General features: G+C 45.1%; 2 long non-coding RNA genes and 10 other non-coding genes across 13 annotated transcripts; all 12 read left to right on the top strand.

The window, feature by feature from the left end:
• Nucleotides 1-107: 107 nt before the first annotated feature.
• On the top strand, nt 108-12,130 carry LOC120979477. 2 transcript variants are annotated; one of them, XR_005774296.1, is made up of 14 exons: nt 108-196; nt 2,040-2,074; nt 3,337-3,359; nt 3,541-3,588; nt 4,644-4,678; nt 6,034-6,073; nt 6,468-6,549; nt 7,078-7,126; nt 8,320-8,348; nt 8,541-8,569; nt 10,511-10,554; nt 10,835-10,855; nt 11,046-11,094; nt 11,746-12,130. It is a non-coding gene; the product is annotated as an uncharacterized LOC120979477 (long non-coding RNA). The 2 variants fall into 2 exon arrangements; XR_005774295.1 differs by having other exon boundaries at nt 10,508-10,554.
• On the top strand, nt 427-508 carry LOC120979917. Its single transcript, XR_005774416.1, has one exon. It is a non-coding gene; the product is annotated as a small nucleolar RNA SNORD74 (small nucleolar RNA).
• Nucleotides 3,397-3,476, top strand: LOC120979903. Its single transcript, XR_005774402.1, has one exon. It is a non-coding gene; the product is annotated as a small nucleolar RNA SNORD79 (small nucleolar RNA).
• On the top strand, nt 4,497-4,577 carry LOC120979921. Its single transcript, XR_005774421.1, has one exon. It is a non-coding gene; the product is annotated as a small nucleolar RNA snR60/Z15/Z230/Z193/J17 (small nucleolar RNA).
• On the top strand, nt 6,108-6,183 carry LOC120979923. Its single transcript, XR_005774423.1, has one exon. It is a non-coding gene; the product is annotated as a small nucleolar RNA snR60/Z15/Z230/Z193/J17 (small nucleolar RNA).
• On the top strand, nt 8,395-8,470 carry LOC120979916. Its single transcript, XR_005774415.1, has one exon. It is a non-coding gene; the product is annotated as a small nucleolar RNA SNORD47 (small nucleolar RNA).
• On the top strand, nt 10,368-10,444 carry LOC120979918. Its single transcript, XR_005774417.1, has one exon. It is a non-coding gene; the product is annotated as a small nucleolar RNA SNORD74 (small nucleolar RNA).
• Nucleotides 10,594-10,661, top strand: LOC120979942. The gene has a single exon (XR_005774441.1). It is a non-coding gene; the product is annotated as a small nucleolar RNA SNORD75 (small nucleolar RNA).
• LOC120979904 lies at nt 10,890-10,968 on the top strand. Its single transcript, XR_005774403.1, has one exon. It is a non-coding gene; the product is annotated as a small nucleolar RNA SNORD79 (small nucleolar RNA).
• LOC120979925 lies at nt 11,144-11,220 on the top strand. The gene has a single exon (XR_005774425.1). It is a non-coding gene; the product is annotated as a small nucleolar RNA snR60/Z15/Z230/Z193/J17 (small nucleolar RNA).
• Nucleotides 12,131-12,639: 509 nt separating the features above from the next.
• On the top strand, nt 12,640-13,716 carry LOC120979478. The gene is made up of 3 exons (XR_005774297.1): nt 12,640-12,838; nt 13,214-13,267; nt 13,613-13,716. It is a non-coding gene; the product is annotated as an uncharacterized LOC120979478 (long non-coding RNA).
• On the top strand, nt 12,893-12,968 carry LOC120979914. The gene has a single exon (XR_005774412.1). It is a non-coding gene; the product is annotated as a small nucleolar RNA SNORD47 (small nucleolar RNA).
• Nucleotides 13,717-16,537: the final 2,821 nt, after the last annotated feature.

Genomic DNA, 16,537 nt, shown 5'->3' with positions numbered 1-16,537 from the left:
GGTTCCCAAAGTTTATAAAAAAAAAAATTCTAACCAATAACATGGCGGCGGGCGACCATTCCAGTTAGAAAAGACTGCGCGCTCCGCCCACTAGAACGTCCTCCATCCCTGACGTCATATCCGGAATGCTGTCGCCTATATAAAGCGCTGCCACGGCTCTGAGCATTCCTTTTCGCCTGCGTCTCTCGGCAGATTGGTGAGTGGGGCTTTTGGCCTGCGGGTCTAAATGCGGCGCTGCAGCTTCATCTCGTTATCATTTCATTCCTCTCGTCTCTTTATAACGTCCCCGTCTCTCCTCCGCTGCGCCGCGCCTTCCCTCTGCCAGGATGGCACTGGATTAGGTTGGCCTCTTGCCCGCCGTGCTGGTTAACCCTTCCCCCGCTGGTCTGTTCTAGTTAGTGGCAGGAATCCAGGTTGCCCTCCTGTTTGGCCTGACTGTGATGAAAAATAATGTTGGTAGGGACATCTGAGAGAGAGTGATGAATGCCAACGTTTCTGAGCAGGCTGTAAGGACATCAGTGGGGTTCTGAAGGACTTTGGGTGGGTGACTACTTTATGCTGGTGGTCACCTGTATGTAGGCCTTGGGGGGACCTTTTGCGTTGGGTGAGAATTGGGATCCACCATCTCTGCACTTGCAGATTGTCCTTGGTAGACATTGGAGGTGCTGAGGACAGCTGGCAATGTTCTTGGTTTGAGAAGCAAACAACCTGAGCTCCTGTTTCCACCATGTGTGATCAGAGGGGTGCAGTTTAGTTGCTTATCATTTGTGGCTTCAGTTGCTGCAGGAAAGGCTTGTGGTTGCAGTTGCCACGGATTTGCTGGCACCAGTGCTGTGCCTTTAGATGGTTGGAGTTTGGTGATGACACCTTGGTATCCTGGCCTTAGTGGACCTCTTTGAAGGAATTATACAGAGTTAGAAAAACAAGTCTGTCTGCTTCCAAAAACCAGCACCAACCACTCCCTGCCCATGTCTTGGCTGGTATTGCAGCTCAGCTTTTCTGCAGTTAATGCGCTGAGCTGCAATACCGCAAATGCTCTATGGGTGGGGCTGTGCCATGGTTTTTCTAATCCTGGACAACACCCACCCTTAATGAGCACTGATTGTTAGGCTACTTTCACACTTGCGGCAGAGAGATCCGGCAAGCAGTTCCGTCGCCGGAACTGCCTGCCGGATCAGGCAAAATGTATGCTAACTGATGGCATTAGTAAGACTGATCAGGATCCTGATCAGTCTTAAAAATGCCTGATCAGTCGAAAAAATGCATTGAAATGCCGGATCAGTCTTTCCGGTGTCATCCGGCAAAAACGGATCCGGCATTTATTTTTTCACCTTTTTTTCAGTCTGCGCATGCGCATACTGGAAGGACGGATCCGGCATTCAGGCAAGTCTTCAGTCTTTTTAGCCGGAGATAAAACCATAGCATGCTACGGTTTTCTCTTTTGCCTGATCAGTCAAAACGACTGAACTGAAGACATCCTGATGCATCCTGAACGGATTACTCTCCATTCAGAATGCATGGGGACATACCTGATCAGTTCTTTTTCGGTATAGAGCCCCTGTGACGGAACTCTATGCCGGAAAAGAACAACGCAAGTGTGAAAGTAGCCTTAAGCTGTTATTTTACACATAGGGGTTGTCCAGTTTCCGGGGTAAATGGGGACAATTCCCTGGGTTCCTCCTGATAGAACAGTAAGTGCTTACAGACCTGGGCTGTGTTTATCCAGCGACTCATGTTGACCATACGTGACTGTGCAGCCGATTGCCGGCCTTGGCGGTGCACCTGACAAGGCTAGTGATTGGCTGCAGCAGTCATGTGTTGTGGACATGTCACTACTGCACCAATGACATTTCAGGAGCATCTTGGTGGTCCGGCTTACTCTTGAAACGAGACAACCCCCATGTTCAGGGGGTATACTTGCACATGTAAAGGGCCCTCAGGCTTTCTATATCTTCAGTGTCTGTCACTGCTTCTAGGATGCAATGTATTGGCCTGGATAAAGACTTGAGTATTTAATTTTTTATTTTATTTTTTTGCAGACACCACTGAAGATGGCATGGACCTGCTTATCAGTGTAAGTCCCAAGTCCTGTCCTGCTTCTCTGCATCTGAGTCCTGGGATAGCTTGTACAGTCCTGCAGCCGGTTTACTTAGCAGATCCCTTATATACAGTGGGCCTCATGAGGATGCCCCTGCCCATATGCATGTCAAGGGAGGGCGCCCTGACCTTGTAGCAGCCAGAATAAAGTTGAGTCAGTGTGGACTTCAATTGCTTGAAGTTCCATCTTCCATTTAACTTAATTAGGGAGATATGCAGTACTGCCGTCATGCTGCCACCTACAAGTTCCAGTCATGTCTGCGACCACCTCTGTGAGGTGGATAGAAATAAGACCAAACAGCAGGTGGTGCTACAGATACAGTATTGAATAGTTTAGTAGCTATGCTAAAAAAAATAATCACATGAAATTACAAAAATATTCAGATCCAGGTGTTGGCTTAAAAATGTAAAAAAAAAAAATTGTGCTGCAGCCTTTTCAGGCCTCCATTGGGCACATAACTCCCTATGGATATAATGTATACATGGCCGCTGCCCATATGCTTTTATAGGACATTTTGTCGGATGTACCAGTCAGACCCCTTTAAATGCAAAACTTGTTTTGAGCAGGTGCCACCATTTTGGCAAGTTTTGCGATACTGTGGCTCGTCTGTAGTGTCTCTGGGTACGAGCACAGGACTTGGTCATGTACCAATGCTAATGTACGAGCCACAGGGGGTTCTTATTAAAGGATTAGGACCGCGCCGTGTAGCCGGCCTACATCATTGACATTTGTGCCATGCATACCTTTAGGGGGTTTTATCAAATTTCCATCCCCTGCAATCCTGGAGGATGCTCTTCATTTGTGATGAGCTGTTATCTGAGCGTTAAATCCACTCCTGGACTGAAGTAGGTTTCAATCGCCATTTACGCTGGTAGGATTGAATGCTGGGGCTTATTGTCCTGCCTCTGTCACGCACACACCCCGCCACCTCTCGGTGTTGTATGGGCTTAAATTTAGGTGCACCAGCATTTAAAAAGTAGAACTGTGCAGTGTGACTTTTACACCAGAAACTGGGGTAGGGAGTCATAAGTGACCCCCTTAGTGTTTGGGAACAGTCCATCTGCAGTGACATAAACCAGGCCGCTCTAATGCCGCTGATGACGCCTATTTGCTACTCTTGACTGTCAGGATGACGAGAGAGCTTACCACCAATACTTATTCTGAGGCATTAGACGCTCGTCACTTTGTGTCTATGGACAGATATTTCTCCTTTGTGACACTTGGTTCTTCTCTTCCAGGTCTGGTGATGTCAGGCATGTGGGTAAGTTTGTTTCTTGTAATATACGGACTTCTTATGACGCTGTGTATGATGACTTGATTTAATCAATGGGAATCTCTCTGAAAAAGAATGAGGGACAGTTCTTGTGCTGATGCAGTGTAGGTAAATGCTGTGGAGGACTTGGGCGTGGGCCGTGCTTATTCATCATGTTTTTCATTTTTAGCTCAAGAATGGCTGCTTAAACCCAAGATGGCGGAGTCAGCGCTTGAAGGTTAGTGTCTGTAACTTACCGCAATCATTTATTAAAGAACTGCATTGTTATGGTTATGGTAAGACTTCAGTTGCTTGAATTTTGAGTTGTGAAATGGGCGTCTGTAGGAATAGTGACCAGCAACACTTGTGCTGAAGATCAGGGAAGGTGCTGTTGTCTTGCTGAGTCCCGGGTGGTGTATGGAGTCTCACATGCAGTGTTCTCTGGCAAAGTGATGCAGAAGGGCTTTCCGTCAGAAGAGAAAACGGACATCCTACCTATAGGGGGTACAACAACCTGATCCATGAGATCCTTCAGTTGACTAGATGACAGCCAAACCAGGTACTTCCATTAGTTGACTTCATAGTTCTTGCTGCTCATCCATACAGTGCAGGCTTCTAGTTGGCTTGTTGACATGCCTTTGAAGCAGCACGTGGATGGTACTGTTCCTCTAAATGTTCTCCACCAGGAGAACAAGTGCCTTTCAAGAGCTCCTTCAAAGGTCTCTCGGCCAACCCGATCATTACTCTGTACTAATGAGGAACAGTGCAGTCTGCAAAGGACTGTCTCTGGTTTGGCTGACACTTCCAGTCATGTTTTGGGCTTCTAACCATGCCGGCAGCAATTTTGGAAGCCACCATCTTGGAACCAAGTCAATATATTCTCAAATGGGAATGGGTGGATGTGCCATATGTATCTGAGAAATCCAAATCTGTGACTTGCCTTTATTTCAAGATGATGGCTTTCAAAATGGCCAGAGTTGGACTAAGCCTCACAAATGTCCCCCCTTTTAGCCACACGATGGCATTTCCTATCTTTTCCATTTCAGGTGTCTCCATACTTCTGGGCCACCATGTAGACTATCCCTGGCTTTCACAACTTGGCCACAGACCCTCTTAACTACAGTCTGTTCTTTGTTAAATTTCCTCAAGACACAATGATGATCACATAGTTCAGCTGATGGAACAGTGATGAATACGCTTGTCTTTCGCTCCTATCTGATGTGTCGCTGCTCTGTGTGTGATTAAATCATTGGCTGCAGGATTTGTTGTAATCGTGCAATAAACCTTTTGCAGGTCTCGCAGCAAGTTGAGGACTTGAAGCTTCTGTGGTAAGTGTTGTCTCAGAACTGTATTACTGTAGGTTAGTGACGGGACCTAATGTAAGGTCTGGTGTACATGGCAGCAAGCTCTTCTGGTTATAAAATGACTAGCGATGGCGGTCTATAAACCAGGTTGAGAACCTACTGTGGAAGTGGTGTTCTAGTTACAAAACTATCCCCAGCAGTAGGACCCCCACTGATGACAAGAATGGGGGCCCCAAACCCTGTGGAGCTCTCCCTGAAATGGTTTGAGCACCTGGTCGGAATGCATGCTGCTGCTCCACTGATTCCTATGGGAGCATCAGATGGCTGAGGACAGCCGCTCCATTCTTGTGATCAGTGAAGGTCCCAGTAGTGGGGCCCCTGCAGATTTAGTAGTTATCCTCTGTCCTGTGGATAGGGGCTAACTTCTTGTAACCAGAATATGCCATTAATTGCAGAAAAAGGAAATGGTTGCATTGTGGTCTGCAAAATACGGAGTCATTTTTTTTTTATACCCGCATTGACTTCAGTGGATCTGTGGACTGCGTTTAGCGGCCAAGAATAGAATGTGTTCTGTATTTTGCGGAACTGACATGGAAAATCGGCGTGCTTTCCACATGTCAGATCTGTGGGATTGATAGAACATCTCCTATACTTGGCTGCAAATTGTGGCCCATGGACCCATTAAAGTCAGTGGGTTTGCAAAAAATGGACGTGTAATCCATGTTTTGCTGACCACAGAATCCATGCAGTTGTGTGCATGAGGCCTTACAGTGGGTGAGGTGACAAAACTGAGATTAGTTTGGCCGTGTGCACTAGCTTTTTCCCTGCTGCACACTAATGGGATTTTGCAACGTTCAGGACAAAAACCCAACATGATGATGCTGTTACAAACTTGACTTTCCCATGGAGGTTTGTTTATTAGCTCTATCTGACTTGGAAGCTGTTTCTTTTGAATGCAAAATTCTGGTTAGATGAAGTTCTTTCCTATCCATAAGATAGGGGGTGACTATTAGATCAGTGGGGGTCTGACCAATGGTAACTGTAGTCGTAAGAACTGGGCCCCATAACTTTGCTGGCGCTCAAAACAAATGTACCAGCAGGTGAAGCGTGCACGCTGCAGATCTATTTCTAGAAGACTGCTGTAGATGGCTGTGCGTTTGTACTTTCAGAATTGTGACCCCCCCAGTTCTTGTGGATGGGGGGGGGGGGGGGTCCCAGCAGTCAGACCCCACTGATCTAATAGTAATCCTTTATACTGGGATGGTGAATAGGGATTAAACTTCATCTTACTAGAACACCTCTGATACCATTCATCTGTTCCTTTGAGTTTACACTTTATGGTATTTATATAAAATAAAAATTTTATTTTTCCTCTCCAGACTTGTCGTTTACTTGAAGGCACAGGGCTTGGACGTTCCGGTATGTATAACTTCAGCACTCTGCCTTAGTTGTCAGGATGTCTATGATGAAAACATAGTTCAGCTGATCTTCTGTGAAGAACAGTCTTTCGCTCCTATCTGAGTCATCCTAAGGCCTCTTGCCCACAACTATGTATTTTGTGGTCCGCAAAAAAAAAGGTGACGTCCGTGTTTTGTGGAACGGAACAGCTGGCCCTTCATAGAACAGTACTATCCTTGTCCGTAATGCGGGCAACAATGGGGCAAGTTCTAGCTTTTAGTGGTACGGAAACGGAATGCACACGGAGTACCTTCTGCAAAAACTGAAATAAAATACGTTTGTGTGCAAGAGGCCTAAGACTGTATAAGCCTCTTGCAGCCTTATTGCTGTAGCTAATCATTGACTATTTCTTTAGGCAACCTAACCGTTTGTGAAGTGGAATGTGTCATATGTAGCCTGCCCTGCAACCCAACGGACGTCACTGGAGACCTCCCGGAGTAAGTATCTGGCCCTTATTGCTATATAATGGCAGCTATTAGAGGACCTTGTGATTGATACTTCACAGTAGTGTGCAGGTTATATAGTGCCATAACTTGGATAGGACAGTTTCCGTAGCCTATATGGCAGGGTTTGGCAACCTCTAGCTGTTCTGAAACTACAACTCCCAGAATCCCTTTCATGCATGCTGGGAGCTATAGTTTCAGAGCAGCTGAAGGATGCTGATCGCTGCTGTATGTAATTTATTACAGCAAACAGATGAGGTGCCCATTTGGTTCTGTGCCAAGTTTAGCTGCCAGCCTGGCATTGCTTACAAGTTCATGCCCACTATCAGTGCTAGACACATGGTAAAAGTAACTGAAAGTGAAGTGGTCTGTAAATGATGACTGATGACTATGAATCAGGTCTCCAATTGTTTGTGCGGATAATTTAACACTGAAGCAGACCGCTTAATCTTGTATTTTAGTATTTGCTGTCATGGTGTTTAAACCCTGCGTAACTTACTGTGTGATCTTACTTGGTTTTAGTGCTGCGATTTTCAAGGGCCTGCGGAGAAGATCCTGGTGAAAGGGCACGGTAGGTTGTCTTCTGTTCACTGTGTAATAAGGTTGCAGCAACTAGCGGTATGACATTTGCAAACAATGGTGGCGATGGTCTGCCGGGGTTTGATTTCAGCTGATTTGTGGGTAGCAATGTGACCATGAAGTGTGGCTCTTAGTAGTATGATATTTAAAGTATCAGTAGTATAGTGTGTACATGAGGAGTAACACGATTTCTGGCCATTATATTACTTGTATCTGGCTTTTGTTAGCAGTTTCCTCTGCTTGCTGAATGTCTAGTTTGCAGTTCTCCCAGATGTGGTGGGTAGAGACTAGCTCATAGAAAATGCTGCACTACAGTGGTAAATGCAATTGACAATATATGGCTAAACCTCACACTGATATTAAAATGAGACTTTTGCCAATATATTAATTTTATATTGGCTTTGAGTATTTTCACACGTTATTCTGTTCTGGGTAGAGACTAGCTGCCATCCACTGCACACACAAAGTAGAGGAGAATCTCCTTCCTAACTGTCATTCATAAGCAGCCCCAGGATAATAGAGAAGTACTGACCTGTATGTGAATGAAGCACTTGTGCTGAGATTTAAACTTCCTATGTAGTCTGAGTTAATGCAGTCTATGGGGAGGGGTAGGAGTGAGCATGGACATGTGAAACGTGGTCCTCCTGCAGAAATGATCAGTCATGGTGCACATAAGGCATTTTTCAAAGTTGAAAGCAATTATGGGGGGCTTCTTACACAGCTTTGCATAAAATCAGTAGTAGAAGTTGGTGACCATTTAAGTAGTCACTCCACTAAGTCTCCCAAGTGTCCCTAGCCTTGAATTTGCATTCAGCTATAATTGAAACCTGATGTCTAGTTGGGATTGTTTGAGACTTGCTGCCAGTTTGGAAGCCATAGTCTTGTCTAGGTGCTAAGAACTGGGCTCTGTAGCTTCCCTGCATGTTGGCAATGTGTAGTAGCGGTTACCGAGGGCAGGAGCTGTGCGTATTGTGCCTTCATGCTATTATCTCCGTTACCTGCATGTAAAATGCCACAGCCACTAATCTGTAACATGGCCTAACCTTGGGGTTACTCATGATGCTGTAAATGTCTGACCTGAATCTGTGTGTGTGGACTATCAAGTACTGACCTGACCCCAAACCTTATTCCTACCTTGGTGTTACTTGCAGCACTTGCCCCATTAACCACCTTCTCCATTTCTAGGTGCTCGGGGCACTGCTTGGCTAAACCTGGTAAGTAACATGCTTTTCATTAAAACTGCTATTGGTTAGTCTTGGTTTACAGTGATGAAACTGATTCTGCCATATGATGAAGGATGATTATATCTTCAACCGTTCCACTTTTTTCTGAGAACCTGCCAGATTAAGGCACGAGCTAGACTTCTCCATGAACTGAACTCTAATCCTCCATCTCAAATCTTGCAGGTCAGAACATCTTTTGGGCGCTGAAGCAGGTAAGAATGCAAGTCTGTTAGTCAAAAGCAAAACCTTATGTAACAACAATGTGAATGTTGCATGCTTCAAGGGTTAAGTCTTTACTTGCTGCCTATCCTCAAGGTGTAGGCCATTAGCTGATCAGTGAGGGTCTGATGCTGAAAGTTGGTGCTGGAACTTCACAGCATTGTCAGCCTTGTAGTGGAGGGAGCTCCTTACTCCAGCGCTGCTTCAATTGACTTCAATGGGAACAGCTGTTGTAATGGGCTCTCCTACAAGGTTGATGGCTCGGTTGTTCCAGTGCTGACACTGAACTGATCAGTGGTGTGTTGGCCTCCTGCCAGTCAGCTAGTGATGACTAAGGGTCCATGTAGACTTCTGAAAGTTTTGCAGGACCAGCCATGTGCAGTCTATCATAGCAATGCCTATTGTCTGACTGCAAGCAAGAATAGGAAATTCTCTTGTGGGGTGGCACACTGTGCTGTCCACATCTTTTGTGGCCCCATTAAAATGAATGCAGAACAGGGATGGACCCAAAATTGCAGAACTGATGTGGACCAAGAACTACTGATGTGTGAATAGACCCTTATGGTTCTGCAAAAAAAGAATGCACTCTGTATGCATTAATGGGGACCTGTCATGTGGATATTTGATTATAATCTAATTATATACAATCTAACTACTAAAAAGTGCCTTAGATGTATTCACTTACTGGTGTGACAGATGGTTACCTCATAATATACACACAAAGATGCCGCATGCTAATGAGCTGATTTGAGTCCAGCGTTTTTTTTATTCAGAGCTATAGCCACTCCCCTGCCCATCTGCTGCTGATTCATATGGAAAATAACTGTCAATCAGCAGCAGGTAGGCGGGGAGAGTCAGGAGCTCATGAATATTCAGGACTCATCATTATCAGCTGGAGCTTTTCAATACAAGATGTTGGCAGATTGACTGCGTCAATTAAAGAAAGTGACCCAGCATTGTGCTAAGAGAATCAGTCACTTATTTATGTTGCCCTTAGTTAGGACACCATAAAACTGGTGACAGGTTCCCTTTAAGCTTTTCCATTCCGTTGAAAGATAGAACATGTCGCAAATCACGTTCCATGGCTCCATTCAAGTCAATGGGTCCACAAAAAACATACAGAAGTGCGTCCGTATTTCTTCCGTATCCGTTCTGTTTTTTTTGGGACCATCTATTGGAAATTTTATGCCCAGCCCAATTTTTTCTATGTAATTACTGTATACACCATACAGAACAGATTCTTGAAAAACAGACCGCAAAACACTGAGCCACACAGTTGTGTGCATGTAGCCTTATATTGAGGATTGGCAATCTTTGTAAAGACTGGAGAGCCCTTTAAAGGGGTCTTCTGAATACAAAGTTACCCACTGTAAATGGGATGACTTGATGTTTTTGAGGGTCTTACTCCTGGGATGCCCACCAATCATCCACTGAGGGGTCAAAGTCCCAATTAAAATGGAGCAGCAGTTAAGCACGCTGCCACACTGTTCACTGACTGTACTGTGCTTGGCTATCCGGCAGTGTGTAGACCAGTGTTCCTCAACTCCAGTCCTCAGGGCCCACCATCTGGTCATGATTTCAGACTATCCCACAGAATACCTGTGCTAAGTCTTGGTGCATTGACACTAATTATATCACCTGCTCAATACGAAGAATCCTGAAAACATGACCGATAGGTGGGTCCTGAGGACTGGAGGTGAGGAACACTGGTCTAGACGGTGAATGGAGCAGTAGTGGGCATGCTCGGCACCTCAATTTTCTAATGAGATTAAATTGATTTTACCCTGGAAGCTTGTATATGATGAAAATTATGTTGGTAGGGACATCTGATACCCCATGATGTTTACCAACGTCTCTGAATGTAGGGGCTTTCTTCATATTAGTATAGATATTTACCCAGTATCTGCTGACGTGTGTATTTCTTCTTCCAGCAGTTGCACAATGAAGTCTTTCCATTCAGATCTGATTCAATCCATTGGTAAGTTGCTGAGTAACAGAAGACGCTAGACCTGACAAAAGCCAGTGATGGTTCAAGAGTAGTGGACAGAAGTGATTTCTGACAACTTTTTTCATAAAACTGAGGCTTCCATCTTATGTCCTTATTGGTGTAGTAGGCGTCCTTCCAGTCTGATCTGGATGTCAGATGCTGTGTATTCCTACAAAGCTATGCCACTGAAGCAAACCTGTCAAAGCTTTGCATTAATTTTTTATACCCATTAGTTCTTTAACAAAGTTTTATTTTTTTTTCCCCACCCCAGAATCTCAGGACTTCCTTCAGGGTAAGTACATGGGATAACCTGTTATACTTTACCTGGCACTGTGATGATTTAATATTTAATCAATGGGAATCTCTCTGAATAAGAATGAAGGAGAACCTTTCACTGATGGTGCTTCTCATCACCTTGTGCTTAATTTCTTGGTGTTTTTTGTCACATGCTAAATCCTCTCCTTTTTTTTTTTTTTTTTTAGGAATTCTGTCAGTAATGGCTTTTTTTTTTTTTTTTTTTTTTTAACAAAGGTGAGTTTCCTTGAACTTAAATTTGGGACTGCATGGAGGTTCTGCAGTACAGGATCATATGATGACTGCATAGTTCATCTGACTGACGGTGATGAACAGTCTTTCGCTCCTATCTGATGTATCCTGTTTGCTTTTGGGTGTATTGTCAGGGTTTAATTAGTTGTTGGTAAAGGGATTTGGTGGTTCTCTTACACGGGCAGATTGTCTGTAAAGAAGCAGACGTTCCTGATCATCAGCAGAGCTGAGTGCTGTATCTACACGCGGCAGTCAATACACCGGACGCTTGTCCCCATAGAAAATAATAAATTTCTGTTTAGGTAGGATCATCTGCTGCATATTGTATGTATGCCAGCAGGGAGACATAATGAACAAGCATCTGATCATTAGTTGGGTGACTGCCGGCACCTTTTACAGTCAATTATCAGGTATGAGCAATTGTGCAAAGGCTCGTCCCTGATCTGCCTGATCATCAGTCCGTGTAACAGGACCATTTACATCGTAATAACAGACTTCCTTGTTAGCGGGGTTACTTGCAAGCCTCACTGGTAGTAATATATAGTTTAGGAATGTCACTGTATCCATAACAGTCAATACTTTATCATGGCTTGCTTAAGGTAGAACAGACATAAAATCCACTTTTCTTTTCCCCAGATCCAGGGTCTGCTTATACAGCTGTGCACCACAATTCTGAAAGTTACTGAAGTGAGTATGACGAGTACTGTTCTATAAGGCCCTGCCATCTGATGTGTTCTCTGCATGCTCGGCCTTCTATAACTTCCACAAACCTGAAGGTGGCTTCCCCTCACTGATCCCTATAGTGAGAGCTGCTGCTGGTAAATGACTGGGAGCCTTGTTCTGATGGCTGAGGGTCACTCCCTTGGACACGGGCTTATGATGTAAAGGCCCATTTCTGTGCTTGGAATGGCTTACATGTCATAATGCAAAACTATACGTAAAACAGATTCCATTGCCTGCACGCTAACATTTCAAAAGTGAACCTGCTGTTTACAGCGCTCTGTATACCCTGCGTGTGGACCAACCTCTAAGACAAAACTCAAATTGGGTGTATACACTGGGGTCTAGTATAATATAGAGAGAACACACATAAAATAGTTTATTGAAACAATCAAATGACAATAAATATGGCCCAAGGTAAAGGGGGGGTGTGACACCCCATGTAGCAGGACCATAGGCAACCACCCTAACATACCCGACTAACAGGGAAAAGGGGGTCACAAACCTGGGTATGAAGCCGCATAAATATGGGAAAAGCTAAGTTCGCCCAAAGTGACCTATAAACATGTATGCTGCATGCAAATAAAGGGTAGATATGGTCACACATGGCAGACTTGCCCACCCTGGGTAACATAAATGGCCACCTGGAAAATGCAGATGGCCAAATGTATCACAAGTAAAGGCAAGAGTGCTATGTGTAAGCAGTAACACTATAATAACAAACTGATCAAGCATGAAACAAAACCTAAGTTACCCATGGTATGCTGGAACCCAAGGTCTGTGACCAGAGCTGCACCTTGACGTGCCAGCGGAGACATGGTGAACTGTACCGAGACTTGCAGTAGTCTGTAAGTGATGACTTGTGAATCAGGTCTCCAACTACTTGTGAGGATAACTTGACCCACACTGATGCAGACGCTCAACATTCAGCTTCAAAGTTGCTGATCCTGAGTAAGAAACACTAATGGTTCTGTCTCCACAGGTCAGAAGCTTGTCGGCAGCTATAAATGTAAGTGGTTTTTAATTATAATTAAACTATAGTTGTGCTCAACCCCCCCCCTATAACCAATGATGAAAATGATTCTGCCATATGAACTCTACTGATTTCAACATCAACCGTTCCACTTATCTCTGAGGCTATAGCGGGGGTAGCTTGGGTGTTGCCTGGTTCTTTAGCTCTATTTCTTACCCCAAAATGAATTTGGTAACCTTTGGCACTCCAGCTGTTCTGAAACTACTCCCATCATGCTCCATGCACTCTTATGGGAGTTGCAAGGACAGCCAGGCAACAGCAGCTGGAGTGGCGGGTTACTATATAATATACAGCTGTATAGCCTGTAAGTGGCAAACTGCATTATAAACTGACCTGATTTATATTTTCCAGTGCAGAGACCCTCGGCAGTGACTTAAGACCGGGCCTGTGAACAATCCTCCTATGGTAAGTAACTGGTCTACTCTATGCTGCCTTTAAAGGGGTTGTCCAGGTGCAGGGCTGATCCTGGATAGAAGCTCCCCTTTACCTTTTATTGGTGGAGTATTGAAGTAAGGAAATATCCGATGCTCCATTCGTACATGGTGAAGGGGAGCTTATGTCCAGCCCTGAACCTGGATAACCCTTCAAGTTGTGTGGGGTTGATTGATGATAATTACCTTGAACTCTCTCACTGATATAAAGATGAAACCTCAAGAACTGACTCCCCAGATAAAGCAATCCTCTAAAGCAGTCAGTATAACTTAAAGTATCACACTAACATTTATTTTTTTTTTTTTTCCCAATTTAAAGGAACTGAAGATCATTGGTCATCGGGATCGAAGGACCATCATTGATACCATGTGCAGAATCTGACTTTCATGTATTTATAATAAACCTGTGTTTCTTGATGTAAACTTGTGTTGCATTGCTTGTGTATTGTACAAAGCATGACTACATAGAAGGCCTATTTAAAGGGGTATTCCAGCTTCAAAATACTGATTACCTGTTAGGATGGGTCATATCAGACTGATAGAGGTCTAACTTGACACCCCAGGTGATCAGGTGTTTTTTAGGAGGCCACGGCTTTGAGCTCTCCGCATAGTGGCGCAGGATAACTACAGCCACATACCCTCCATGCTAACAGGGCAACACTGCAGTTGCCACACACTGACATTGAAGAGGCTGTGGCCCTCCTATAATTCCTGTGCTTCCTTCAAGCAGCTGATTGGGAGGTGACAATTCAACTAACACTTTAAAGGAGGTTCTCTGGGAATAGACTTCTGATCTCATACTTACAACCTGCACCTTCGTGTCCATGTTGCAGTCTCAAGACTGTTTACATCCAGCAGTGCATGGTACTTAAAGGCCATGTGTACCTTTAGCCCAAAATGAGATTAAAAAATACTTTTCTTTATTTTTTCCCCGGCGCCTCCAACGGCACTCCAGGAGGATGTCCCCGCCTCCCCAGGACAGGAAACAACATAGAAGCTTAAGTTTAAAAGGCCCCCTCCCTTTACCTGCTTCAGTTTGTTTCCTGTCCTCGGGATCGCGTGGAAGCTGCTCCTGCTACGGCGGGGGTAATGCGCACGGCCTGGAGGATTCCCCTGTCTGGGAGGGCCGTGCAGAGGTGGGGGTATCGGACTGCCCTGCACCTTAGGCGTAAGTCCGTCCATGAAGGCAGCCACGGGCCTCCGTTCCTTCGGTTTGTTAAGGAACGAGGGATCATGCGCACGCACAGGCGGAAGTGAGCTCGCCAGTCCTCGGCGTCACTTCCGGTGACGTCAGAGGACCGGCGGATATAGAGCGAGGAGTCGGCGTCCTGCTTCACTTGCTTTCATGTCGACTCCCGTGGAAGCTCCTGAGACTCGCAAACCTGATTACACACTATTTCCCACGTTCCCTCACTAGTGGTGCTGGTGGTAGTGTAGCTATTACATGCCCTAAAATAGATTCAAATTACCTTTCAGGACCACAATACCAGCACCAGAGGATCTGGGGACTCTGTCTAAAAAGAGATGTGCTGTGTGTAAAAAAAAAAATCCCTACCCTCTAACTAAAAAAATCACTGTCCTAAGTGTACGGACAAGATAGTGTCGGAAGAATTGTCCTTTCTTCTGGAATCCATCCGGGGTATGATTAAAGAGGTGAATTCAGCAATTGCTGGAGTCCCTCCGTACTCTCCTCAGCCCTCCACCTCGCAAAAATCCCAGGTGTCGCACCATCAGCCTGAGCCTGACTCCAAAGATGGAGAGGTAGCGTCTCTTGAGGAATCCGAATCCTCTGAGGAGGAATCGGGGAAACCCCTCTGTAGCCCAGAAGAGACCAAGAGGTTATTAAGGACCATCAGGGCCACAATGAAAATTGAAGAGACCAAGGAGCCTCAAGATGTTCCAGGGACTGGGAGAAAAAAAGAGGAAAGTTTTTCCCGTCCATAATAATATCAAAACATTAATTAAAAAAGAATGGAAAGATCCGGAGAAAAATAATTTAATACCGGTCTCCTCTAAGAGGAAATACCCATTCCTGGAAGAGGTTTCAGTTCTATGGGATAAAACACCTAGAATTGATGCGCTGGTCGCCAGAATTTCCAAGAAGACGTGTCTCCCCTTTGAGGACATGGGCCTGCTTAAAGACCCCATGGATAAAAAGTGTGAGGGGCTTTTAAAACGTACCTGGGAGACAAACACAGCCATGCTCAGGCCCAGTATAGCAGCTACCTGCACATCAAGATCCCTGTCAATATGGCTAGACCAATTGGAAGAACACCTGGCTGTGGGAACTTCTAGGGAAGAAATCCTAGCCTCAATACCTACCCTTAAGCAGGCATGTAATTTTCTGTCAGACGCGTTAGCTGATCTGGTGAAACTATCGGCTAGATCCGCGGCCCTCTCCAATTCCACAAGAAGAGCTGTGTGGCTTAGATCTTGGACGGGGGACGCTAGCTCAAAAAGTAGGCTATGCGCCATTCCGTGTGAGGGGGATAAGCTTTTTGGTTCTGTTCTGGAGGACATTTTAGAGAAAGCGTCTGACAAAAAGAAAGGGTTTCCATCAGAATCAAAATTCTACCAACAACGTCGGTCCTTTCGTAGACAAAAGAGGAATAAAACAGACCAAAAGAGGAGAGAAAACACTAATAGATGGCAATCCTCCAGGGGGAGAGGAAGAGGGTTTCTTTTTAACCCCGAGTCCACCTCTAAGCCCAGTCAATGACGCCAGGCATCAAGTAGAGGGCAGGTTAAGAAAGTTTACCTCAGCTTGGGAGAAGATCTCGTCTGCCCCTTGGATTATAAGCACCATATCCATGGGGTACAAGCTAGAATTCAATACCCCCCCCCCCCCCCCATCTATTAGCAATCCTCCAGGGGGAGAGGAAGAGGGTTTCTTTTTAACCACGAGTCCACCTCTAAGCCCAGTCAATGACGCCAGGCATCAAGTAGAGGGCAGGTTAAGAAAGTTTACCTCAGCTTGGGAGAAGATCTCGTCCGCCCCTTGGATTATAAGCACCATATCCATGGGGTACAAGCTAGAATTCAATACCCCCCCCCCCCAGAGCTTTTCTTTATCAACAAGCCAGTAAAAAAAAACAGAAAGCCAACAAGCCTTAGAGTCGGAGTTATCTTCTCTCTTAGAAAAATAAGTCATTGTACCAGTTCCAGAAGGTCAGGAGAGGCAGGGGTTCTATTCCCCCATATTCCTTATTCAAAAGCCCAACAAGTCCTTCAGGTTAATAATATA

This window comes from Bufo bufo, chromosome 9, assembly GCF_905171765.1.
Source record: "Bufo bufo chromosome 9, aBufBuf1.1, whole genome shotgun sequence".
Taxonomy (NCBI): Eukaryota; Metazoa; Chordata; class Amphibia; order Anura; family Bufonidae; genus Bufo; species Bufo bufo.
Note: the sequence above shows the minus strand (reverse complement) of the source record. Positions and strands in the feature narration are given on the sequence as shown.